Source organism: Taudactylus pleione, unplaced genomic scaffold (assembly GCF_031769625.1).
Source record: "Taudactylus pleione unplaced genomic scaffold, aTauple2 ptg000005l, whole genome shotgun sequence".
In the NCBI taxonomy this organism is placed as follows: Eukaryota; Metazoa; Chordata; class Amphibia; order Anura; family Myobatrachidae; genus Taudactylus; species Taudactylus pleione.
This window is the reverse complement of record NW_028284408.1, coordinates 21,125,335-21,152,335: the sequence shown is the minus strand read 5'-3', so window position 1 is coordinate 21,152,335 and position 27,001 is coordinate 21,125,335. Positions and strand designations below refer to the sequence as shown.

Genomic DNA, 27,001 nt, shown 5'->3' with positions numbered 1-27,001 from the left:
TGCAGGGCAGGCACATCTGCTCTCTCTTGGCCAGGTCTTCCACCTCCGTCTCTCCCCACTGATTGATACTGGGAGGAGGCATGGCCGTGATCCGGGGATGTCCAGCAGGCTCAGCGTCGGTGAGGAGAGACGGAGGCGGAGCCGACTGGGAGAGCAGATGTGCCCGCCCTGCGGAGCACACTGCTGAAGGAGAAGTTGACTGCATTGCATGAGAGATGAGCCACTGAAGGGGAAGGGGGAGTCAATGCCATCACTATGGTGTGGGTCGCACCTACTGTCACCCTTGGAGGTGCGACATTCTCCTACAGCACTCGGCTCCTGTCACAGAGGAGGAGCCGACAGTGCAGGCACTAGTCTCCGAAGGGTAGCCCAGCATTTCTGAGGGATTTCCTGTGAGGCCACACCCCTTTTTGTTAGGTCATGCCCCCCATTAGGGCATGAGGGAGATGTAGAGTGTGCACCGGGTGTCACCAGACCCAGTGACACCTCTGGGGGAGTGCATGAAAATTTTGCTATGGGGCCCCCCGGGTTTTAATTATGCCCCTGAACAGAGCATTTTGTCCCTCCTGGAATGGGTAATGTTGGGAGGTATGCTACGCCACTGCTACTCCATTTAATAATTTTGTCTCGGACTTGCATTAGTCTCCTACCCCTGTTCCACCTTTATATTAATCTTGTGTGTTGGATACAGAAACCTAACTTAGGGACAACAAGTTTTAGAAACTCATTTTAGAAACTTTAGTTTTGAAACTCATTGTATATGATAAAACTTGTTGATAAATGAGCCCCTTATTGCCTATCATCTTATATATAAAATTCATTGGTTTGTTTGTTTGCATTCGGCACCCCTTCACTGATTGGGATGAAACCAATGTGAGGTGGTCCAGTTGGATCCTGGCCAGGTTTTAGGGAGGTTAGAGTTCTGGTCAGACCTCCCATTTGCTGTACCCTGGCCAGAACTTTGACCTGGGGAGCCTGTTCTGAGCCTTCCACTGAATGGATTTGGACAAAAACTTCACAGAGTGGTAAAATTGGATCCCAGAAGACATACTTAGGGTTGAGGTCCTGGTTGGATCTCACGTTGGTGTACGCTGGGCAGAACTTTGACCCGGGAGCCTGTTCTGGGTCTTCCACTGGAAGGATTTGGATGAAAGCTTCACAGAGGGGTGGCAGTTGGTCTGAGATGCCTCCAATGGAGTGGTTGGGGTCTTGGTCCAACCTCATGGCGGAGAACAGAACTTTGATCCAGGGAGTCTGTTCTGGGCCTTCTACTGGATGGATTTGGACGACATCAGATAATTAAACATAATAAAACTAACTCAAAGATTTAAACCTGGGCAATGCTGGGTACTTCAGCTAGTGTCTTAATATATCTCATATTTGCATATAATATTAAACATTTATTCTATGTTTCTGTATTTATTAGAGTTTGACTAACACAGTAAAATAGGCATGTGAAGAGTGATTTCCAAGTTTTAGAATTCTCCTTTCTAGATCAGAATTACTGAAAGTGACAGTTACATACCTCACAAAACTCGCCAATAGCAAATCAGGATAAATAAGGCCTCACACTCTATCTACACAGCCCACCTAAGCCACCACCATAGATTGTGTATCTCAGCTTAACTGAGAAAATCTAAGGTATGCAGTTTAGTTTATGAAGAAACTAGTGACCTGCCCCGGATTCGCACAGGAGCAATTTCATCTCGCCATAGCCCATAACAACCTGCGCCATGTCACCACAGGGGTTGGGTACGTGATGCCAGCACTCAGGATCCCGGCGCTCAGAATCCCGACTGGGTTACAATCCTGACACAACCACATAAGTATACTAATCCTTCTCCTAAACCTAAACGCAGCCTATACCTAACCCTCCCCCTGCAGCCTAACCCTCCACCCACACAGCCTAACACTAACCCTCCACTAACCTTAATACTTACCATCAGAATGCCAGCGGTCTGGATGATAGCGCCGGGTTTCTGACTGGTGTCGGGATTCTGGTGCCGGCATCTTGACGGCTGGGATCATCATAACTACATCCCCACCACAGTACCCTGCAACTCACCACAATCCCCTGCTTCTCACTCCTGCCCCCTGCATCTCACCAGTGTCAACGCAACCCCCACTTCTGCTACCCTGCAGCTGGCTGGAGCCCAGCCACTGTGATGTGCTGGGAAGGGCAGAAGGATCATGGAAAAGAGATTTGCGCCATGGTGCCCCTGTCCGAGAACAGCGCTGACTTCCACGGGAGGTGCCTCCTGTTCACCGAGGGCGTGTGGCTGAGCAGGAACATCACGCTGGAGGTGGAGCACTTTATGGTGGAGGAGTGGGGGCCAGAGTTTGCCTGCAGGTTCAGCGTAGGGATGGACAACAGAATCTGAATGATGTTTTTGTTCCTATGGCAGTGTTTTTACCATTTGATGGTGGGAGTCCGAAGTTTGCCACCATCAAATGGAAATCATTTGATGGTGTTCTGATGTTTTTGTTTTTTTTCCTAATTCCTGATAGCTATGCCTCCCCTGGTTCCTTCCTGGCTACGGTGTCTGCATCAGGGCATCTTCATGGGTTCGTTGGAAGCTGTCTCTCATTCTGGGGTCTATTTACTAAGCCTTGGATGGAGATAAAGTGAACGGAGATAAAATACCAGCCAATAAGCTCCTGACTGCCATGTCACAGGCTGTGTTTGAAAAATGACACTTACGAGCTGGTTGGTTGGTATCTTATCTCCATCCGCTTTATCTCCATCCAAGGCTTAGTAAATAGACCCCTCTGTATCTGCCTCAAATGGGACCCTGCTCAGTCCCTGACTCCCTCCCCTCTCTAGGCTGCTGCTAAGCAGCAGGGCACATTGCTATCTCTGTTTGGCTCTCACTGGCTTGCTGTTTCAGCACCCTGGGCAGCTCCTATACCCCAGCTTGGTACAAGATTTTTTTCTATGACTTTGCTTTACTAAAATCGTCACTGCTCGGCTCCCTTTTGTCACAGATGAATGGTTCTTATGCTTAAACCTTTCTCGATTAGCCTAACGAACAGGCAGAACCCTAAACCGGGGCCTTTACATACATTATATATATATATATATATATATATATATATATATATATATATATAGAGAGAGAGAGAGAGAGAGAGAGAGAGAGAGAGAGAGAGAGAGAGAGAGAGAGAGAGAGAGAGAGAGAGAGAGAGAGAGAGAGAGAGAGAGAGAGAGAGAGAGAGATAGATAGATAGATAGATAGATAGAGAGAGAGAGAGAGAGAGTTGTTACAGACCTATTTTGGGCACTGCAAAAGTCTTTGTTTGGGCTCTTCTTTGCAAAGCAATGTGATTTGCAACACTTCTCGGTCTAGTGATGATCACACGCACACAGTAGAGCTATCAAAACAGATGCCAGTGGGTCCAAGGTCAGTGTGGGCTGCAGTGCAATACGTATGTTTATCGTACAGTATAAAAGGATACAATGGATTGCTGGATAAGTAATTATTTGCTGTATATGAGAAAGGATTTGGCTGGGCAGGACGGACTGAAGGTTCCATAAGGTTTGTTTTTTGTGAGAATCTTCTGAACTATTATGTTCTGCATTTTCAGTTTTGGAAATAACCCCAATACTTTTTATGTTGAAGCAAATGGAAAAATAAAACTTTGGCAACGAGTATCACCCATGGGAAAGCAACATAAGCAAGAAAATGAAATGTAAAACATGTAACCTGTTAGACTGCCAGAAATACATTATATTTACTGTTGTGATGAACCCTTCTATTTATATTCATACACATTACAGCCCTTTTGTTATTTACAGCATGGAACAAAAACATTGCATGATAGTGAAAAGTTCTATTCTGTGCTGAGTTATGGATGGTCCACTAGCCTGAGGAGTTAGACAGTTATGTACAACAATTCCCATATGTCTCAGACGGGATGTAGTTATGAGACCGGCGGCCGCGATGCCGCCGGTCTAAATTCCGACGGGGGAAGCCCGACAAGGGACTTAAGACAGGCGTGGAAATACAGACGCCTATCTTAATCCTGACGCCGGAATCCAGAAGAACGCCAGCCCGAACGAGGTACGTCCGGGGCGCACTAAGTGTTAGCCGCGGGGGGATAGGTTTAGGCAGCATAGCTGGGTTAGCGTTAGGTTTTGAGGGAGGAGGTTAGGGCTAGGCACCCCTAGGGGGGAGGGTTAGGGTTAGGCACCAAGGGGGGAGGGTTAGATTTAGGCATGAAGGGGGGAAACTTAGGTTTAGGCACTAATGGGGAGGGTTAGGGCTAGGCTACAAAAAGGGAGGGTTAGGGTTAGGGAGAGAAAGGGGGAGGGTAAGTATACTTACCTGTCCCCTGTAGGGATACCAACCATTGGGATGCCACTGTCAGTATTTTGACAGGAAGCATCCCGACAGCCGGCATTACATACAGATTCCTCTCAGACTTGTCCTGGTCTGATATTCATCTCCTAAATCCATTTGTATAGATTATCCCACACACTTCAGGATGAGCGGCAAATAAGCACATGGCCATACATCCCAATTTTTGGATAAAAAGGAACACTTAAAGGGGTTTTACAGTTTCATAGAAACTCCTAATATAACCAGCTCCCCTAAGTAGCAAGCAGGGGGATGGTCTCCATCTGGAGTCCTCCAGGTAACTAAAGCCAGGAGCTGCAGCTCTCACCTGCAGATCAGACCTGCGTATCCCACCTGTTACCTGAGTCTAGAACACACAGATCACACCTATATAAAGCTCTAATGTGCTCTAATGTGTGTGTGGCTTGAGTCCCCCAGCAGAATGTGTGAGGTTGGCTTCAGGATAGAAAGGTCTGTATTGAAAGGGGATTTCCACCTTCAGACATCGTATATTTATTGGCATGCACTTGCAGTCCTACAACCTTTTCTTAACAACTTGTTTTTGCAGTCATGCATTTATATATTTTTTTTTTGTCTTGGAAAACATCACAGTTCCGCTTTGCTCTATGCCAGAGGTTCCCAAACTCGGGCCTCAAGGCACCCTAACCATCCAGGTTTTAAGGATAACCATGCTTGGGCACAGGTGACTTAATTAGTACCTCAGTCCTTTGATTTAACTATCTGTGCTCAACCATGGATATCCTTAAAACTTGGACCATTAGGGTGCCTTGAGCACAGAGTTTGGGAACCTCTGCTCTATGCAAACTTGTCAACAGCCCCCCCCCCTTTTTTTTTTCACAGTCCTATCTATTGGATGCCAAATTGGATATGGCCTACTTGGAAAGTTTTGTGGTCTCATCTGAAAAAAGCATGCTGTGATATGATCTGGATGGTATATTGGCCTATAAGGGGGCTGAATTTATTTGTCTTGATTTTCAGATGGGGACTGCTGATGGGTATGGGTACAAATGGTTCATGTCATATATTCTTCTTATTATTACATTTTATTTATAGGGCGCCACAAGTGGTCCGCAGTGCCGTACATACAGTAAAGGGTACACAGAACATTACATTACAATACAGTAACCAAAATATAAACAGAGCACAAGTAACAGTTAGCAACACAATTCTCCATACACAGTACAGCTCTGAAGGTGAAGGCTGTCAAAGAAGTGCTAGAGAAGAGGGCTGTGAGACAGTGGGGAGGAGGACCCTGCTCTTAGGAACTTACAATCTAGGGGAGGGGGGATATAAGGGGATATAAGCAACACAAAATGAACATGTTTGTACGATTATGCTGATCCAAGCTGAACAACACAGAATGACGTCTGCAACTCATAGCAATGTATATAGTCAGATTTGTGGGAAGGAGTGTACAAGGCAATAAATAAGTCTGGGTGCTGCCTTTTGTCAGGGAAATGAATGTACAAGACACGGTACAAATAACACAAACATGCCGTTATCAGTAGTATCATCACACTGATAGCAAAATGGGTACAAATTATTCCATTAATTAATACACACAAAAATTGCATATTTCCACACATATACATAGCTGCGCCCATCTCCAGATGTGTACAGAGCTCCATAGGCAGCATATGTGCCTAGTGCCTGAAAAGTCATTATCATCATCATCATTATGTATTTATGCTTATAGCAGGTGCATAAGATATGCCTCTAAACGGGCACTGAACTTTGCCTATGTCAGAATCCCCCCTCCGACAGAAGTACGGCTTGATGAATACATAATGTGTCCCACTCTGCAATTATGCGTTTGGATGTAATCGCTTTCTGGGCAGTGCAGTGCGTAAATAAGCCATATATGCTACACCAACGGGCATAGTGCAGTCTGCTTTAGCCCCTTTACCTTCATTAGCCTGATGTACCGGCACATTAATGCTAGTACCAGAGCTTTGCTCTTTTCAACCAGCAATGAACTGAGAACAAATGGACCTTTAAATAGAGATCATTTATACTCATGGTAAATTGATGGTCCATGCACAAGCACTAAAGAGAAAGTTCATTACTGTTTGCACCACTCTATTCTGCATATACACCAGTCTGGGTATTTTCTGGTTGATTTAATTTAACAGTTAGGGGTAGAGTTACTAAAGCTTCTAAAACAAGTGATAGTGTTGGTCATAGCAATCAATCAGATTATATATATCACTTTCCAGAATGCAACAGAGAAATAATAGCTAGAATTTGATTGGTATGGGCAACACCATCACTTGTTTGGTTTAGAAGCTTTAGTAGACTGGTTTGGGACTCTGCAATGGTAATCAGCAGTTCTCCCGAAATTAATTACATGTTTTCACTGCTGAACAAATTATAGGCAAATTGTTTGCCTCAAAAATGAACCAATTAATTGGCACCTGCAATTAGTGAGCTAGTTTTCTCTTCAACTATAAAATAATAATAAAAATGAATTAATCAAAGAACAAAGATTAGCATAAAAAGTTACACTTTGCATTCATACAAACTCATACCCCTTGTCCACCAAAAAACGAGGTCCGACCCAGGTTTTTGAACACGGTTACAACCAGTGTCAGAGGTGGGTTGGCCCTGTTTACACTGAACCCAAGTCTGCCCTGCAAAACCTGTGTATGTCATTAGAAATGGCCTTTTCCAGGCTCACAAAAATTAGGTCATAAAAGAGTGGGGGGTGACAGCTCACTGAAGCTCCAATCAGTGGCTTTGTTGCGAGACTTGTGTCTGATAACCCAGGTCGCGATGTTTACATTGCACTGTCACCCGGGTCCTTCCCGGGTCACTCAACCTGGGTTATTTTTTAAGGAACCTTTTATACCAAGCCACGACCCGGGTAGAACCAGAAATAACCCGGGTTATTTGGACAGTGAAAAAGGGGTGTCACTTACCTTACCTCTCTACACCTTCTAGTACAATTCTGCATTAAACACTATAACCAATTATTACCACAACAAGTACAAAGCGTGGGTGCTGTTATGCAGAATTTGGGAGCTGGGCAGCCATTTTTTGGTGCTAGTGGTTCTCATTATCCATAAAAAGATATTCATCAGATCCAAAAGACAGACAGGGGCATTTTAAAGAAAAGAGAGACAGTTGGATCCTAAAGAAAAGACGGCCAGATGGATCCTAATGAAAAGAGGGACAGAGGGATCCTAATGAAAAGAGGGACAGAGGGATCCTAAAGAAAAGAGGGACAGAGGGATTCTAAAGAGGGACAGAGGGATTCTAAAGAGGGACAGAGGGATTCTAAAAAAAGGGGGCCAGATATATTCTAAAAAAAAGAGGGCCAGATGGATCCTAAAGAAAAGAGGGACAGAGGGATCCTAAAGAAAAGGAGGGACAGAGGGATCCTAAAGAAAAGAGGGACAGATGGATCCTAAAGAAAAGAGGGACAGAGGGATCCTAAAGAAAAGAGGGACAGATGGATCCTAAAGAAAAGAGGGACAGAGGGATCCTAAAGAAAAGAGGGACAGAGGGATCCTAAAGAAAAGAGGGACAGAGGGATCCTAAAGAGGGACAGAGGGATCCTAAAGAAAAGAGGGCCAGATGGATCCTAAAGAAAAGAGGGACAGATGGATTGTAAAGAAAAGAGGGCTAGATGGATCCTACAGAAAGGAGGGCCAGATGGATCGCAAAGAAAAGAGGGACACAGGGATCCTAAAGAAAAGAGGGACAGATGGATCGTAAAGAAAAGAGGGACATAGGGATCCTAAAGAAAAAGGGGACAGATGGATACTAAAGAAAAGAGGGACAGATGGATCGTAAAGAAAAGAGGGACAGATGGATCCTAAAGAAAAGAGGGACAGAGGGATCCTAAAGAAAAGAGGGACAGAGGGATCCTAAAGAAAAGAGGGACAGAGGGATTCTAAAGAGCGACAGAGGGATTAAAAAAATGGGAGGAAGATTTATTCTAAAAAAAAGAGGGACAGATGTATTCTAAACAAAAAGGGACAGAGGGATCCTAAAGAAAAGAGGGACAGATGGATCCTAAAGAAAAGAGGGACAGAGGGATCCTAAAGAAAAGAGGGACAGAGGGATTCTAAAGAAAAGAGGGACAGAGGGATTCTAAAGAGGGACAGAGGGATTAAAAAAAAGGGAGGAAGATTTATTCTAAAAAAAGAGGGACAGATGTATTCTAAAGAAAAAAGGGACAGAGGGATCCTAAAGAAAAGAGGGACAGATGGATCCTAAAGAAAAGAGGGACAGATGGTTCCTAAAGAAAAGAGGGACATAGGGATTCTAAAGAAAAGAGGGACAGAGGGATTCTAAAGAAAAGAGGGACAGAGGGATTCTTAAGAGGGACAGATGTATTCTAAAAAAAAGGGGAAATGTATTCTAAAAAAAAGAGGGACAGATGTATTCTAAAGAAAAGAGAATCAGAGGGATTATAAAGGAAAGAGGGACAGAGGGATTCTACAAAAAAATAAAAGATGGACAGAGGGATTTGATTCAGAAATACAAAGTTAGGAGATATATAATTATAAAGGACCCACACACCAAATGTTTGAGACAATCCTTCTTTGTGTTTATATTTTAACAGGATAAAGTTTATAAAGGAGATGACAGATTCAGCATATTTAAACCTAAACAATGGAGTCAATCCTATTCCATGGAAGGGTGTGAGTTGCCGTTGCAACGGTGTTAAAACGCCGGCAACGTATCGGCAACTCGCACCCTACGCAGCCTGCTCCGAGCCCAAATTCACTTCATTTTGCTCTGAGCTCTATGGAGCTGCGAGCACTTTTAAGCAAATCCGGGCTGCCGTCAAGTGCGCCCATTGTCGCGATGCCTCGCACGCGTGAGAACATCGCATGGAATAGGATTGACCTGAATAAGTGATATAAATAACATATATTTAAAGTAACAGTTTTGTTTATAATGTTGCAACTGTAACATCTTAGATAAATCATAAATGTATGATAATAATTATCACCAAGTTTTAATATTGTATATCAACAGACTTCATCAACAAGCAGTTTTGCATTGCAAAGCTTTTCAAAAGTAATTATAACTACCAGCATCTTAGGAGGCAGCGGTGATAGCAGAGAGCCTGTATAAAAAGGTACCACCAAAATAGGGTAACAATTAGAGGCAAAGTGCTCTTTAGTCTGTGGCGGAAAAAAGTAAGAAATTCAAGAAACCCAAAATTTTAGGAACCCCGTGGAGACCCCATAGTAGCAGGAGCAAAAAGAGATCCCAAAGAACCATAGCGGGAAAGATAAAATAAAGATAAAATAAAATATTCCTGTCCCAAAAAGTTTTTTATGAGTGCAATCATCTCTTTGTAGAGCCATATCCATGTAATGTACTGTATTGTATTGGTTGGAAGCTGAACATATATTACTTTCATAATACCAATAAAATATATAAATCCTAACATGTTAAAGAGATCTCTGTACATATAAATACTGAGGCAGCCAGTAGATGGATACATGGGTCTGTATAATCATTGCCCACATTGGAAAGAAGAACAGGGGGCTCTAGGCAGAGGGCAGCTTTCCTCTGTACATGTTCAGAACTGTGAAATAAAAGATAGAGGGTCCGAGGAGAAGATATCACGTGTGACATTTACCTGACATTTACCTGGAGTGAGATAGGAGCAGCTGGACCTGAGAGGGAGTTCATTAAAAAGCCTTATTCATCCATTTAGGTTTTGTTCCTCTGCTCTCGTCTGTGATCTTTTCACATCAGTCCCTTCTTTCAGCTGGAAGTTCCTTCACTGCCTGCTCATGGTTCTGATTATAACTATGCACACCCTCGTCATGGCTTTTTAATGTCTTTAGTTTCCTCTCTCTAAAAACAGTCTTTTTTTTCTGGCTACCAATCCCAGTACTTCCTGTTGGTCTTTTTTTTTAAATACAGGATGCAACACATGACACAGTTCCCTTTTCAGAGCCCAGCCACTGATGGGAAAGCTCAAACTAAATGGATTAATGAGGAGTGACAAAGGGGTCCTGCCAGTTATACACATGATTATCAGTTTCACAAGAGATCTACATTGCATGTGGCGTATGTGTGGCTCTGGCTAATGTACACCAAGCCTAGAAGTATCAGGCAACCTCCGAACCAAATGCTTTTGTCAAAACATAAAACCTGGGGGGGCCTCGGAGGGAATTATCAATATATGACTTTATAGAGAAAAGGGTATTGAGACAGAAATATTACTTGATATTTTCCCTAAGTATCTGTGAAATTATAGCACAGCTTTCAAAACCTGTTATACCAAATTAGTTACTATAAACTAAAGGTTTATTATACAGGGGTTCTGTGTGCACTACAGTACCATTGAGGTAAGATACTTAAGAGTTAATGTCTTTCTCCAGTGCTTTAAGTTTCATTTTATACAATTTCCATGCCCTGAAACTAATCAAAAGATATTACTTTATGAAATGTAATTAAAATGTAATTAGTTTCCAATATATTTATAATAAAAATATGTGTTAAACTTATCCTGGTGGTTTAACGGCATGCTTGCCATCTCTCCCAGAAGGACGGGGAGAGCCCTGAATTTAGTAGGGTTCTCACAGCCTCCAAACAGGGTTGGCCCATCTCACAGTGCTGCCTACTTGTTGATTGAAGCAGGGGCGGTCCAGAGGTTGGATGACAAGATTCGTATTGATCGCATCATCCTAGCCCCTCCCCCTCTGTAAAATGCAGCGAATAGCGGATTTAAACACAGCAGGCTTCGTCCCTCACTCATTGAAGTGCGTTGCCCCTTCTGGGACTCTCCCTGTTATGTTCTGGGTTGCTTGTGGACCCGGGGTGGTAGCAGGAGCGATCACAGAAGCAGATTTGAAAATAAAACTAGGATTTTTAATAAGTGCTTGAGTAGACATATAATGTGGCAGTAAATAAAAGTCCAGGAAAATATAAATGTGCACAAGAGTTCTGTGGTGGAAGCAAAAGGGTTAATGTCCAGGTAGAAACAATTAGAGCTGTCCAGGTGTGCAGGTAGTGAAACTGAAAATAATCAAGCCAGGTTTGCAGGTAGTGAACTGAAAATAATCAAGCCAGGTTTGCAGGTAGTGAACTGAAGCGCAGGATGTCAGCAGGCTCAGGCACTCAGGTATGGGCAAGGGAGATGGAGGAAGCGGGATAGTCCAGTGGGAACTAGGAGCTGACAGGCAGACTGGCAGACAGCGAATTCACAGGAACAGGAAAGCACAGAGAACTCCCTCTCAGCTAGGCTGAGATACATGTTGCACTGGCAAAGAAGGAAGGCACTGACCCTTCCGAAATACCCCATGCCGTGCTGTTACTGGCCGGAGGGAACATGTGACTCACCAGGATTGGCCAGCCGCATCACATGGCCAGAAGGCAAGATGGCGGCGCCCATACCAAACGGAACGGAGACGCCGCCACGCCTCACCAGCGCAGAGTGACAACAGGGCCGCACAACAACGCGCGCAGCCAAAGCCCCCCGCCAGACACCAGCTCCGCCACCAGACAGCCCGCGCCACAACGACCTCACAGGTAACACCCGCCTAGCGCCATGCTGAAATACCCTGGCCGTGACACTCCCAGTTCGGGCTTAATGAAAGTTGGCAAGTATGTCCAGTCTGGGAACCTCTGACAGTATTGTTCAGCTGTGTTGGTTCCTGTTCATGGTTCAAGTTTCTAAAGGACTTCATATGAATCCAGAAGACACATTTCGTCATTAAACGCCCAGTTACAGCTCATTATTATTATTTTATTATTAATATATTTTATTTGCTAGGAGCACATCATGTCACTAATAGGTTAACATAAAACCCCTAAAAATACACAGCAAAAATACACTGCATAAAAGAGAACAGTATGAAGCATAAATACAAACATTGTAATAAAACCAGAGGCAGGAAGTGACAGGTACGGGGGGAAAGGTTGGGCAACTCACTGTAGTTAGAATCAACAGGCAAAGGTGAGTTGCACGGACAGGCACAACAGCCTCCAATGATCCTGTACCCGTCATATTAGTGAGCAGACAATGTCAGAGTCGCTGAACTGGAGAAGGAGTGAAAAAGGCCCTGTCTAAGAGTTTACATTCTAAGGGGTCTATTTACTAAGCAGTGTTAGGAGACAGAGTGAAAAGTGATAAGAAAGTGATAAGGTGCCAGCCAATCAGCTCCCAACTGTCATGTTTCAAACACAGCCTGTGAGATGACAATTGGGAGCTGATTGGCTGGCACCTTATCACTTATTTATCACTTTTCACTCTGGGGCCTATTCATCATTACTAAACTTTCCATGGGGGTAATTAGGTTTAGAACTCGCATGGAGTTCTACCTAATTACCAGAGGAATTCATCATTCCTCCTCCCTATAACTATCTATTCCGAAAAGCTGTCATTTTTGCGATGACAGCTTTTCAGGAAATAGATAGTTATCCCTGTCTACACTAACTTACCGCAGCTGGAAACAGGGCTGCGCATGCGCTGTTAAATTCGTTAACCCAGCGCATGCGCAGCACTGCCTACACATGCGGTAAGTTTGTGTCCCCCCCCCTCCGCTCACCTGCCCCCCCTCCCCCCCGCTCACCTCCCCCCCCTTCAGCACTTACCTGCCCACGCAGCAGCCTCCGGCTCCGTCCTGCTGGTCTGTCACATGGTCTCCCAGCAGACCACAGTACAGATTGGAAAAAAATAAAAAGTTTTTTTTTTTTTTTCTAATCTTTATTGTGTTCTGCTGGGAGAACACAGTGTCCGACCAGCCTCCAGAGCCAGAGGACGCACCAGAGCGCCAGAGGAAGACGCCGGGGGACCTGTCCAGCTGGCAGCAGGTAAGTTTCACCTTCTATTTGCCACCTCACAGTGGCGGATAGTACCTCCATCAAATTCCGAAAATTCATAATTTTCGGAATTTGATGAATGCCATAATTTCCACATCCCCATACTAATGTATGGGGAGTGTGGAAATTAACACAGGGGGACTGAGCAAGGAGATATCAGTGATATCTCCTGTGCTAAGTGGCTTCATGAATACTAAAATAACGTTATTTAAGGAAATGTCCTTAAAAACGTTAATTTAGTGTTGATGAATAGGCCCCTCTGTCTCCTAACACTGCTTAGATCCCTTTCTTGGAAAATTCTGATATTTGTAGCCCATAGAAGATGTTAGCTGCTGGGGCCAAGCTTGATAGTTTTGACATTTTAGCAGCCCCCATAGAAACCTGTTTTTGCAATCAAAAACTGGGGATTACAGCATGCTTGCCAACTTTCTTGTTGTCCCCTTCGGGAGGGGGCAGCCAGGTCGGCACTGCATGGTGCGGGCTGGGGGTGTGGAGAAGCGATCAGGGGCATGGCATTGGTTGGGCAGTTCGGGTACATGATGACACAATTGCGTCATCTTGGACCCGTGCCCGCTATTCAATGCTGAGATTACCGAAATTGTAAAGCAGAGGGCGTGGCTATGATGACATTATTCAGTGCAAATCACGTCATTGGCCATCCGGACCGTCCACTTTACAAGGCAAGTGAGCGGCGCTGGGTGGACGCAGCTCAGGACCGGGAGGCTTGAATGCTCTTCCGGGTGGCCAGGAGCAGCAGCCCGGATTCGGTAGTCTCCTGGCTGTTCCTGGAGAGCATGTATGACATACAGATAAGAGCTAACCCTCTAGTCATTTGCTTGGGTGTTCTGAGTTGAATCTGCACCCTGAATAAATGCTTTGATTGCTAATCTGCAGTCCTGATAGTAAGTGGTCAGGAGGAACCAGCCACAGTCACCAGCAAAGATGTGCTGCATATACTAACACCCAGAAGTAGTCTGTTCCCAGTGCCAGGGAAGATGCCTTTAGCTGGCAATGACTACTATCCTACAACTAATGTGCAGTTGAGTTGGTGAGTGTCTGTTGTCCAAGTAACACCAGTAAGAGTGGTCAGTAATAGCTGTTTACTAATGGCAAAAGGAACCACTAGAATATATGTAAAGCCATCCCTATGATATGGAGGAAAAGATCCAGTAAGTGCTTTAAACATAACCAAATATGATTTTACTGTGCATTTCATGCCATGGATTTTCCACCTTCAGCTGACTTTTATTTATTTGCTTCATTTACTGTTCTTCTGCAACTTTTATTAAATTCATCTGTGCTCTTCAGCCATGAATCCAAATCTGAAACCATCAAGCATCTGATGTTTTTCGATGGAGGCTGGGCATATGCAGAGGGCTGCGAGCCATGATGGTGATTATGTGGTAATAACAGCTATACACAGCTGAATGGTATATCTAACCAATGATTAAATATAGGATACAGCTTATAGTAGCAAATACAAGAATACACGTTAAAAGTCGACCTTTTTAATGTGTTGACCATTTATCCATGTCACCTACAAACATGTCTACATATTGATGGTCAGCCTGTGTCCAGCCAATTCAAGCCAGTGTTCTCTACCTTGCTGCCTCCAGCAGGTGTTCCAGCCGCACCTGTGTTCATCTGTCTGCTCAGTCAGTGGCTTGTCGTACCTCGCCCCTCAAGGCCACACTGTGTTGTTCTTGTCGTACCTTGGCCCTCAAGGCCGCACCGTATTGTTCCTGTTGCACTGTCACAACTCTCGGGTGGATTGTGGATGCAACCCGTATGCAGGGAATTGGCTGTATCTATTCCTGAGGCGCGGAGTCTAATGTGCCAGCTGTATTCACCAGGGACCCTCGCAAGAAGGTATGGGCTTGGCTGCGTCTGACACACAGGTCGCGGCCCTCAGGTTAGGTTTCCCTATACAGGTGCTGGTGTATTTAGACAGAGTGCAGAAGATTTAGAGTAGTCAACAAACCGGGTCAGAACCAATACAGACGAGACGGTACCAGCGAGCAGGCGTAAGCGGGTTACAGGGAATAGCCGAGGTCAGAACCAAATATCAATGCAGAACCAGGGATCAGACAGAATCGGGGTCACAAACGAAGCCAAGGTCAAAACAGTAATCAGAAAACGCACCGAACGCTGGAGTATGGTAATGAGCCTATACTCTGGCACTGGAGTGTTCACAGAGTCCCCCTTATATAGGCAGCTATAATAACTTTCTGTGGCATCACTAAAAGGGGTGTGTATGGCCCTTCAAATCCCTAGCAAAAAAAAAGAGCGGTTTTGGAAAACCTGTCCACCACTACCCAGATAGTGTTGAAATCTTGGCATAGCAGCAAATCGGTGGCAAAGTCCATAGAAATATGGGTCCAGGGACGGTTGGGTACTGATAACGGATGCAGATCTTACGAGTGTGGCTGGGGTGGGACTTTATATTGAGCACAAATAGTGCAAGCTACTACAAAATCTTTGACATCTTGACAGACAGTAGACCACCAATAATTCCTAAGAATTCTTGGTGAGGGCAGTAATTGGAGCAGCAACAGACGAGTAATTCCTGATGAACTGCCGATAAAAGTTACAGAAGCGAAGGAAATGCTGTATTGCTTTTAATCCCACCGGTCGGGGCCAGTTAACAATGGTGGAAACCTTCTCAGGATCCATTTGAAGTCTAGAACTCGAAATAATGTAACCCAGGAATGGCAACTCTTTTTGCTCGAAGGAGCATTTTTCCAGTTGCAAAAAAGTCGATTAGCACGTAGTCATGACAGTACTTTGCATACATGTTCATGATGACTCACTAAGTCTTTGGAAAAGATTAGGATATCGTCCAGATACACCACGACATACTTGTATAAAAGGTCTCGAAAAATGTTGTTCATGTACTTTTGGAAAACTGCAGGGGCATTGCTTAACCCAAATGGCATAACCAAGTATTCGTAATGTCCATCACATGTGTTGAAGGCCATCTTCCACTCATCCCCCTCTCGGATTCTGATTAAGTTATAGGCCCCATGGAGGTCTAACTTGGAAAAAATCCTTGCTCCTTTTATGCGGTCAAAAAGTTCAGAGATTAGTGGTAGCGGGTACCGATCCTTTACAGTGATGGCATTCAGGCCCTGATAGTCTATACATGGCCTCAATTCCCCATCTTTCTTTTTAACTAAAAACAACCCTGCTCCTGCAGGCGATTTTGATTTTCTGATGAATCCGCGCTCCAGGTTCTCCTGGATGTACTCGGACACCGCCTGGGTTTCAGGGAGCAAAAGGGGGAATACTCTTCCTCGAGGAGGCATCTTTCCTGGAAGTAAATCTATAACACAGTCCCACTCCCCATGGGCCGGAAGTGTTTCAGCGGCTTTCTTGCTGAACACATCCTCAAAGGACCGGTATGAAGCAGGAAGTGAACTCTCTGGGGAGATGGTTGAACTCTGAATGACACGCGGTGGTGATTTGATGGATGGTAAGCATGACTGATGGCACTACGATCCCCAGAACAGAATTTGAGGTTCATTCCAAACCAAAATAGGAGCATTCCTGCGTAGCCACGGAAGACCCAGAACGATTGGATTTTCTGCTGTCGGGAGTATGTAAAATGAAATCAATTCCTTATGAAGCGCTCCAACTAGCATGATAACTTCTGTAGTCCTGGAGCGAATGGTAGCCATAGGAAGCTTGTGTCCGTCCACTCCGATGATGCAGGTTGGTTCGTCCAATGGTATACTTTGAATGCCTAACTCATGGATTTTCTTTGCTGAGATGAAATTACCATCGGCACCAGAATCTAAAAAGGCCTTAACGACATCAGGTGGTTTGTCTGACACCAGCATCACGTCAATAGTAAACTGGGACGATACTTTCCCTTTTGGGGTGTGCTGAAATGCACCTAAACTGACCACCCCTCGATCAATTAGGCCTTCTCGTTTCCCGGACATTTAGGGCATCCTGAGAGAAGATGTCCCGGTTCTCCGCAATATAAACATAGCTTGTTCCGGAACCTTCTTTCTCTTTCTGCAGCGGGTAAACGTGACTTCCCGATCTGCATTGGTTCTTCTGGAACCTCAGCCGGAGCTGTGAAACGAGGAGCAAGTTTGAAACTAAAGCGTCTGGATTGTTCTCTCGCGCGCGCTCTTTCTCTGTGGCGGAGATCTACCCGGATACACAGAGAAATCAAATCGTCCAATGTAGTAGGTAATTCCCTGGATGACAATATGTCTTTGATTTGCTCTGACAGACCTTGCATAAATGCTACTATCAAGGCCCCAATTCCGAAGCAAGGGTTCGACATTGCACGGCATATTGCCCCGCAGTCTTGTTGCCTTGTTTCAATTGTAGAATGGCCAAACTTGCAGAGGACACTCGTCCGGGCTCATCAAAGACTTTCCAAAGAGCCGCTATGAACTCAGTACTATTATTTACCAGAGAATCATTTCTCTCCCATTATGGAGATGCCCAGGGTAACACCTGTCTGGACAGTAGCAACACAATATAAGCCACTTTCGTCCTCTGGGAGGAAAAGTTTGCAGCCTGGACTTCGAACTGAATGGAACATTGATTCAAAAATTCTCAACAGCCTTTGGGATCCCCGTCATACTTGGTGGGATTTGGAATTCGTAATGGCGCCGAAGCATCTGCAGCTTGTACGGACACCACAGGAGAAGGAGCGGGTTGCATCGGAGATGGCTGAACAGGTCCCTCCCATTACATAAGTGTCTGAAGGCACTGCATAATTTGGGCGTGGTCTTGTTCCTGTTTTTCGACTCTAGCAAGGAGGTTTTCCAATAAATCTTGAGGTGAAATATTACCAGCAGCATCCATATTCTTTAGGTCAGAGTATTCTGTCACAACCCTCCGGTGGATTGTGGATGCAACCCATTTGCAGGGAATTGGCTAGACCTATTCCTGAGGCGCGGAGTCTAATGTGGTGGCGGTATTCACCAGGGACCCTCGCAAGAAGGTATAGGCTTGGCTGCCTCTGACACACAGGTCGCGGCCCTCAGGTTAGGTTCCCTATACAGGTGCTGGTGTATTTAGACAGAGTGCAGGAGATTTAGCATAGTTGAAAAGCCGGGTCAGAACCAATACAGATGAGACGGTACCAGGGAGCAGGCGTAAGCGGGTCACAGGGAATAGCCGAGGTCAGAACCAGATATCATCGCAGAACCAAAGATCAGACATAATAGGGGTCACAAATGAAGCCAAGGTCAAATCGGTAATCAGGATATGCACAGAACGCTGGAGTATGGTAATGAGCCTATACTTTGGCACTGGAGTGTTCACAGAGTCCCTCTTGTATAGGCAGCTATCCTAGTCACTTCCTGTGACATCACTAAAAGGGGCGTGTATGGCCCTTTAATTCCCTAGCAGGTCGGCGCGTGCACCCGTTGGAAGCCACGCCCGTCTGCATTAGAGAGAGGAACAAGCGGCGGGGACCAGCGGCAGATGCCGGGAACTCCCCGCCCGCTGTCCCCTCACAGACCAGTGCCGCCGGACCCGGTAAGTGTGTGCCGGCATCTGGCGCACTGTGCCACGCACCTAGGCCCTCAAGGCCACACTATGTTGTTCCTCTCGCACCTCGGCCCTCAAGGCCGCACCGTGTTGTTCCTGTCGCACCTCAGCCCTCAAGGCCGCACCTCGGCCCTTAAGGCACACAGTGTTGTTCTTGTCGCACCTCGGCCCGCACCTTGAACCTAGTCTGTTACTTCAACCAGTGGCCTAGCTACATTATAGTGCATTTCTTGTCTGTCCTGTCGTTGACTATAACACCACCCTGCCGTATCTTGCTTGTATTCATTGTCTTGCCACTCCTTGCCTGGCAACCTACCTGCACCATAGTCCCAAGACGTATCTGAGATCATCACCATCTATTGCTGCTTGTGTATCTTGTCCTTTACATCTGTACTAGTAATCATCTGCCTGCAGCCTCACTCCAGCTAGTTCCAGTAGTGGAAGGACTGCCACTCCTCAACTCTGCCTTGTTTCTAGTCAGCAGTCCTGCGGTCTTTCGTCGGTTGTGTAAGCATCTACTGCTGGAGGCTTAAATCTAGGTGGCCACATAAGTACCAGTGTGAGTATAAATCACTAAGGGAACAACGAGTGGCTGCTATTGGTGGAAGATCCTCTCTTACACAACCGTGCAAGAACGGTAACACTGAAATTCCATTAACATTAGAACTGTACACGTCTTAATAAAAATCATCCACTTAACATTTGCAATCATGCACTCGAAAAGAGTTATTGGTATGTGTCATACATTTTTACCTTGTGAAAAACTTAAATATTGTTTTTCTTTTATTATCACTTTTATTGTGAATTACATAATATCATTTGAGAGTTTCATATAGCATTCAGAGCTGTGCTTAGCCATTCTGCATCCCCAGGCAGCAAGTGATATGGAGATCATCTCATCCCTCATAAATCAACACAAATATCCATTCTTTACTAATGCACTGTACTACATTACAACATATTGTCGCCTTAGGCAGTCATACCTATCTCAGCAATGTGTACAATGCTGTACAGGAAGAAAAGTTCTATTCTATGTTATGTCCACATTTTAGTGCCTCCAAAATCTGCTGCCTCCTGGTTCCATATATGCAGGGGCTGATTCTGAGCTTGGAGAAATGCAGAAAAAGTGAGAGATTTAGATTTGAGAGGGGCGTGACCAAGCACATATATAAATTTTGGTGTAAAAATAATGCTGTCCAGTATTTATAGACTACATGTACATAATTATGAAATAAAAATAAATATCGTTCAGGTGCAAAGTTCCTTTTTTCTTTTTCTTTTTTTGCATTACTCCCAACTCAGAATCAGCCTCACAATGTACCTCATCTACAGTCAGCGGTAAATTCAGGTAGGAGGTGTACTTTTTACTCTGCAGGGAGCAGTGGCAAACGCAGGATTTCTAGAGGGGGGTTTCCAAATGCTGGATTTTAGAGTGAGTGTGACCAGTCCATGAAGAGGGCATAATTAGTACTTAACCAGCTGTAATATGCGTCATACAAAGTGTATTCTGTGTCATAATTCCAGCATATACAGGACCAGCAATCACAGTAAGCCACTAAATGTGGCAGCAGGGCCATCTTGCCTGGCTGACACACATTAAAAGATCCACAGGTGTTGCTAATTATTTAATTTGTGATACTGAGTAGAACATGCAGCACTAGTAAAATTCTATTATATTACTATTTCTATTGTGGTCATGGTGTGGGCTGCATTTGCCTATGGGGAGTGGAGGGGGCAGTGCCGTGGGAGCGGTGTATCCTAGCCATACTTGCCAACTGTATGTTTCACCTCTCAGTGGGAAGGCTGGAGAGGAGATGCAGCTGCCCACTTCAGGTGCGGGGCCAGGCTCTGCACGTCATTAGGCTCTGCCCCAGTCAAGGCAAAATACAGTGAGTCAGTGGGGAAGGCACAGGACTAAAACAATGTGATCAGCATCATTTTACCCCCGCCATCTCCATACAGACCAGCAATTCCTGGTATTATCTTCCCATCCTATCCACTACACTAAGAAGTGGGTGGGTTGCAGGAGATCCACCCACAATTCCCAGGGGGTCCCTGGAACTACCTGAAAAATCTAGGCTATGCACAGAGCTTGTTACAAATATTTTATTTTACTAAAATGATGTAAAATAAAGAAAACTATCAAAAACTGATGCATGTTAATATAGGATGTAGTCCTAATGTTGACATTTTCAATGATGACATTCATCCCACAATGCACCCATATATTATGTCACCTATCCGGCAACCTGTGTTGGCGCTGCGGAAATCACCGGGAATATGGCACAGCAGGCATGCGCAATAAAGAAGTCACCGGGAACATTGCACAGGCGCCATACACCCAGAGACCTGTGAGAATCACCAAAATAACAGAATGAGAATGGGGAAGTTTTATTGCAGAACTAAGAAGGGAAACAAGGGGAACTTGGTAGTCAATGCTAAATTAATTAGATGGGTAGTTGCAACAAGTATGAGTTAAAAAGAGAAAGAAGAATGAAAACAGTGAATAGCGAACCTACATTAGTTATGTTTAATGAAGTAATTGAATAAAAACTTTGGAATAGGGGGTTAGATTAGGAGCAAAAGAACAATATTGATGGCTCTATTTACTAAGCAGTGTTAGGAGACAGAGTGAAAAGTGATAAGGTACCAGCCAATCAGCTCCTAACTGTCATTTTTTAAACACAGCCTGTGAGATGACAGTTAGGAGCTGATTGGCTGGTACCTTATCACTTTTCACTCTGTCTCCTAACACTGCTTAGTAAATAGACCCCTGAATGTTGGAGCTTGTAAGTGCTCAACTCAAATGAAGGATGAGAAAATTAAGTGTTACAACTGAATGAATGGCTAAGCATTGAAATAGGAATGTAAATTGCCTAAAAACCCAGGGAAATAGGTGTGATTGTGTATGTATGCAATTTAAATACATTTTGTATTATTATTATCTTTTATTTATATGGCGCCACCAAGTGTCCATAACACTGTACTGAAAAAATTACAAAATGCACATAGTCCATACAATACAATATAAACAGTCAGCACATCTGTGTATCTATAATAGGTGCAGGGTGTATGGTACACACGGGCCCCTGGGTCCAGGGGGGCTCACATTGCACACTATGCACCCATAGATTATACTTACCTGTCCACCGAATGCCACATAAAATCACTGAAAAATGGCAACACAGCCATCTTCCTGGCGATCTGCTCACATCAGATAGAAGTGTAGATCAGAAATCACTGGGAAAATGGAACTGGTGCCACTTTCCAGGAGATTTGCACTTGCACAGTAGACTCTGGCACAGTCGGCTCGGTGCGTGCGTCAGTGAGAGCGAGGGCACATACGGAGACTGCACATAGCCTCACTCCTCTGAGTCAGTTACTCAAATGTGATTACATTGATCAGTTTATCATTGTTAACTGTTGTGCTGGGTTATCGCTAGCTTCAATATCATACCAGTTGTTGATTGTAACATGTGGAAAAAGTATTAAGTGGATATGTGCATGTCACAAAAAAATATTGTTTATCCAGACAAATTGCTTCTACTTCCCTATCAAGGTTGACAGTGAATTATTATAAAATAATAATATCCACCTTTTTTTATAGCAAAAAATCTGTAGGTCAGTTATCAACTGGATGATTGGCTGTTGATTTAATACCAGGAACCATGTTCTCTAAAGTCAGGGCCAGATTAACAATGGGGCGGATGGAGCTACAGCTCCAGGCCTCCAAATAAAAATAGGCCCATCATCATGACAGCACGATGTTGACTGACCATCTGCTGTCCACATGGTCAGCCATAAATCATAAGTAGTAAAATTGTATTTATAGTTACCTCACAAAATAGATTTTTTTTCTTTTACATATTTACGGAGACATTGGTGTTGAGATTATAGCGGGTGTATATGCCCACGTGGCTCTGGCCACACTGTACAGCACTGGTCACACTTTTCAAAATAGGCCCTTAATCATTTTCAGCTCCAGGCCCATGTGGCCCTCAATCCGGCCCTGCCTAAAGTGAAAGGTTATACTCTCTCTGAAACCAGAGCGGCGAAAGAATATATTGAATACATTTTTTTTAAAAGTGTTTACCAGACTGAAGAAGACACAGTAAAGCCAGGTCTGTTATTTTAATGTGTCTATAATCAATTTTTGCAGCCTAATGCCGGGTACACACTAGCCGATATGTCATCCGATCCGGTCAGATCGGACGAATTATCGGGCACATCGGCTAGTGTGTACCTGCTATGTTGCTGACGATGCGCGCTCCCACGCGTCGTCAGTTACATAGCCCGTTGGACCTGCATACAGGTCCGACGGGCGACATCGTTAGCGTTAGATATCGCGCCGTCACTCCCGGCATCAGCAAGTGTGTATGCACTTGCAATTGCCGCCGGGTCGCATCGCTAACGGGGTCGGTACACACTAGACATCGTCTACTGTGTACCGGCCTTAAAACCAAAACAATATAAAGAAACTGATCTGCACTGGAAGCCTGGTCACGAGCTTCCAAGTTTAAATTAGGGGTGTGCACCGGCCACTTTTCGTGTTTTGTGTTTTGTGTTTTGGATCTGGATCTTTCTTCGTGTTTTGGATCTGGATTGGTTTTGCCAAAACCACCCTTCCGTGTTTTGGGTTCTGGGTTTTGTGTTTTGGATCTGTATTTTTTTGAAAAAAAGCATAAAAACAGCTAAAATCACAGAAATTGTAGGTTTTTCTGCTCCTATGCTATTATTAACCTCAATAACCTTAATTTCCACTCATTTCCAGTCTATTCTGAACACCTCACACCTCACAATAGTGTTTTTATGTCCAGAAGGTTGCACCGAGGTAGCTGGATGACTATGCTAAGCGACACGAGTGGGCGGCACAAACACGTGACCCATCTAGGCGTGATACTGCAGTGGCAGACAGGATGGCAGTTTGAAAAACTAGGCCCCAAACTGTACATAATGCAAAGAAAAAAAAGAGGTGCAAGATGGAATTGTCCTTGGGCCCTCCCACCCACCCTTATGTTGTATAAACAGGACATGCACACTTTAACAAACCAATCATTTCAGCGCCAGGGTCTGCCACACAACTGTGGCTGAAATGATTGGTTCGTTTGGGCCCCCACAAAACAAGCTGGCAATTAATCTGTCCCTGCACAAACTGGCTCTACGGAGGCAAGATGTCATCCTCATCCTCCTCATCCACCGATTCCTCACCCTCTTCAGTGTGTACATCCTCATCCTCACAAAGTATTAACTCGTCCCCACTTGAATCCACCACCACAGGTCCCTCTGTACGTTCTGGAGGCTGGTCTCCCTGGAAGAGCTGATAATTCATTTTGATGAACATCATCTTCTCCACATTCTGTGGAAGCAACCTCCTACGCCTTTCGCTGACAAGGTTCCCGGCTGCACTAAACACTCTTTCGGAGTACACACTGGAGGGGGGGCAACTCAGGTAAAATAGAGCCAGTTTGTACAGGGGCCTCCAAATTGCCTCTTTTTCCTGCCAGTACAGGTATGGACTGTCTGACATGCCTACTTGGATGCTGTCACCGATGTAATCCTCCACCATTCTGTCAATGGTGACAGTATCATATGCAGTGACAGTAGACATGTCAGAAATTGTTGCCAGGTCCTTCAGTCCGGACCAGATGTCCAAACTTGGTCCTGCCTGCCCTGCATCACCGCCAGCGGGTTGCTTAGGATACCTAAGTTTTTTCCTGGCAGCCCCAGTTGGGGGAGAAAATGAAGAAGGAGCTGTTGACGTGTCACGTTCCGCTTTAGCTGACAGTGTGTTCACCAGCAGGTCTTTGCACCTCTGCAGGCTTGTGTCGGCCGGAAAGAGAGACACCACATAGGCTTTAAACCTAGGATCGAGCACGGTGGCCAAAATGTAGTGGTCTGATTTCAACAGATTGACCACCCTGGAATCCTGGCAAAGCGAATGAAGGGCTTCATCCACAAGTCCCACATGCCGAGCGGAATCGCTCGTCTTAGCTCCTCCTTCACTTTCTCCAGCTGCTTCTGCAAAAGCCTGATGAGGGGAATGACCTGACTCAAGCTGGCAGTGTCTGAACTGACTTCACGTGTGGCAAGTTCGAAGGGCTGGAGAACCTTGCACAACATGGAAATCATTCTCCACTGCGCTTGAGTCAGGTGCATACCCCCTCCTTTGCCTATGTCATAGGTGGATGTATAGGCTTGAATGGCCTTTTGCTGCTCCTCCATCCTCTGAAGCATATAGAGGGTTGAGTTCCACCGCGTCACAACCTCTTTCTTCAGGTGATGGCGGGGCAGGTTCAAGAGTGTTTGCTGGCGCTCCAGTCTTCGGCACGCAGTCGCTGAATGGCGAAAGTGGCCAGAAATTTTTCGGGCCACCCAAAGCGTCTTCTGCTTCGCCCCTGTCGCTTTTCAGAAAATTCTGCACCACCAAGTTTATTGTGTGAGCAAAACATGGGACGTGCTGGAATTTGCCCAGATGTAATGCTCGCACAATATTGGTGACGTTGTCAGATATCACAAATCCCCAGGAGAGTCTAAGTGGGGTAAGCCACTGGGCGATGATTTCCCTCAGTTTCTCTAAGAGGTTGTTGGCGGTGTGCCTCTTACTGAAACCGGTGATACACAGCGTAGCCTGCCTTGGAACGAGCTGGCATTTCTGAGATGCTGCGACTGGTGATGCTGCTGCTGTTGCTGCGTAAGGTGATACATCTACACAGTGGGCTGTCACAGTCATATAGTCCTTAGTCTGCCCTGTTCCACTTGTCCACATGTCCGTGGTTAAGTGGACATTGGGTACAACGGCATTTTTCAGGACACTGAGGACACTTTTTCTGACGTTTCTGTACAGTCTCGGTATCGCCTGTCTAGTGAAGTGGAATCTAGATGGGATTTGGAACCGGGGACACACTACCTCCATCAATTGTCTAAATCCCACTGCACTAATGGCGGATACCGGACGCACGTCTAACACCAACATAGCAGTCAAGGCCTCAGTTATACGTTTTGCTTCAGGATGACTGCTGTCGTACTTCATCCTCCTCGCTAAGGACTGTTGGTCAATTGTTTAGTAAAAGTAGTGGTGTTCCTACTTCCTCTCTGGGATGATGAACGACTCCCAGCAGCAGCAGCGGCAGCAGGAGGCGTAGCAATGCAGGACCCTCCGGAGGAATCCCCGATAGGAGAGTCAGTCATGCCAGTGACATGGCCTGCAGGACTACTTCCGATCCTGACTAAGGAGGAAATTGACGAGGAGGGAGTTGACGGTGTGGTTTGCAGGCGCTTGGATACAACAGGACAACGGGATTTAGGTGTCCCTGGACTGCTTACGGTCTTAGCCAAAGTTTCTGAACTTGACAGTAACTTATTATGAACGCACTGCAGGTGCCGTATAAGGGAGGATGTTCCTAGGTGGTTAACGTCCCTACCCCTACTTATTCCACCTTTATATAAGGTACATATGGCAAGACAGTTGTTGTCCGGATTTGGATAGAAATATTGCCAGACCAAAGAGGTGGAATGTTTGGTCTTCTGCCCAGGCATGACCGTGATGGGCTTTTTCATCCCACGGACAACAACTGTCTCCCCCGGAGCCTGATTTAAACAAACCACATCACCATCAGAATCCTCCTCGCCGACTTCCTCCTCAGCGCCAGCTACACCAGTATCCTCATCCTGTTGTACTTCAACAGTGACATCTTCAATTTGCATATCAGCAAGTGGACTGTGGGTGCTCCTTTCAGCACTTGCAGGGGGCGTGCAAATGGTTGAAAGAGCCATCTCTTCCCGTCCAGTGCTGGGAAGGTCAGGCATCGCAACCACCACCACACTTGGACTCTCCTTGGGGATTTGTGATATCATCCTTAGAAAGCACAGTTCTTCGCTGTGCTTTTGCCAGCTTAACTCTTTTGATTTTTTGAGTGGGAGGAGGGCTTCCATCGTCATGTGAAGCTGAACCACTAGTCATGAACATACTAGGGATCGACCTTAGCCGTTCCTTGCCACTCCGTGTCGTAAATGGCATATTGGCAAGTTTACGTTTCTCTTCAGCTGATTTAAATGTTTTTTTCAAGGTCATTTTCCTGAACTTTGTCATTTGGGATTGTATGTGCCCTCTATTATGACATTGGGCATCGGCCTTGGCAGACGACGTTGATGGCATGTTATCGTCTATGTCATGACTAGTGGCAGCAGCTTCAGCACTAGGAGGAAGTGGTTCTTGATCTTTCTCTATTTTATTTTTATCGGAGAAAGTTTGGTCCTCCATTTATGTTATATCGATTTGATATATACGTGCGGCTAAACACAGAAAATATTTTTTTATTTTTGCTGGAGAG

General features: G+C 45.1%; 1 protein-coding gene across 3 annotated transcripts in view; it reads right to left on the bottom strand.

Moving 5' to 3' along the window:
* The window catches only part of ACVRL1 (activin A receptor like type 1), a 182,821-nt gene extending 172,628 nt beyond the window's left edge, over positions 1–10,193 (bottom strand). For 2 of the 3 annotated variants that reach the window (XM_088445745.1, XM_088445959.1), the window contains exon 1: positions 9,972–10,193. The gene's annotated coding sequence lies outside the window, so the exon portion shown is untranslated. Of the gene's footprint in view, positions 1–9,960 lie in introns of all 3 variants that reach the window. The other variant, XM_088445812.1, reaches the window with a different exon arrangement.
* Between the last annotated feature and the right edge of the window lie 16,808 nt (positions 10,194–27,001).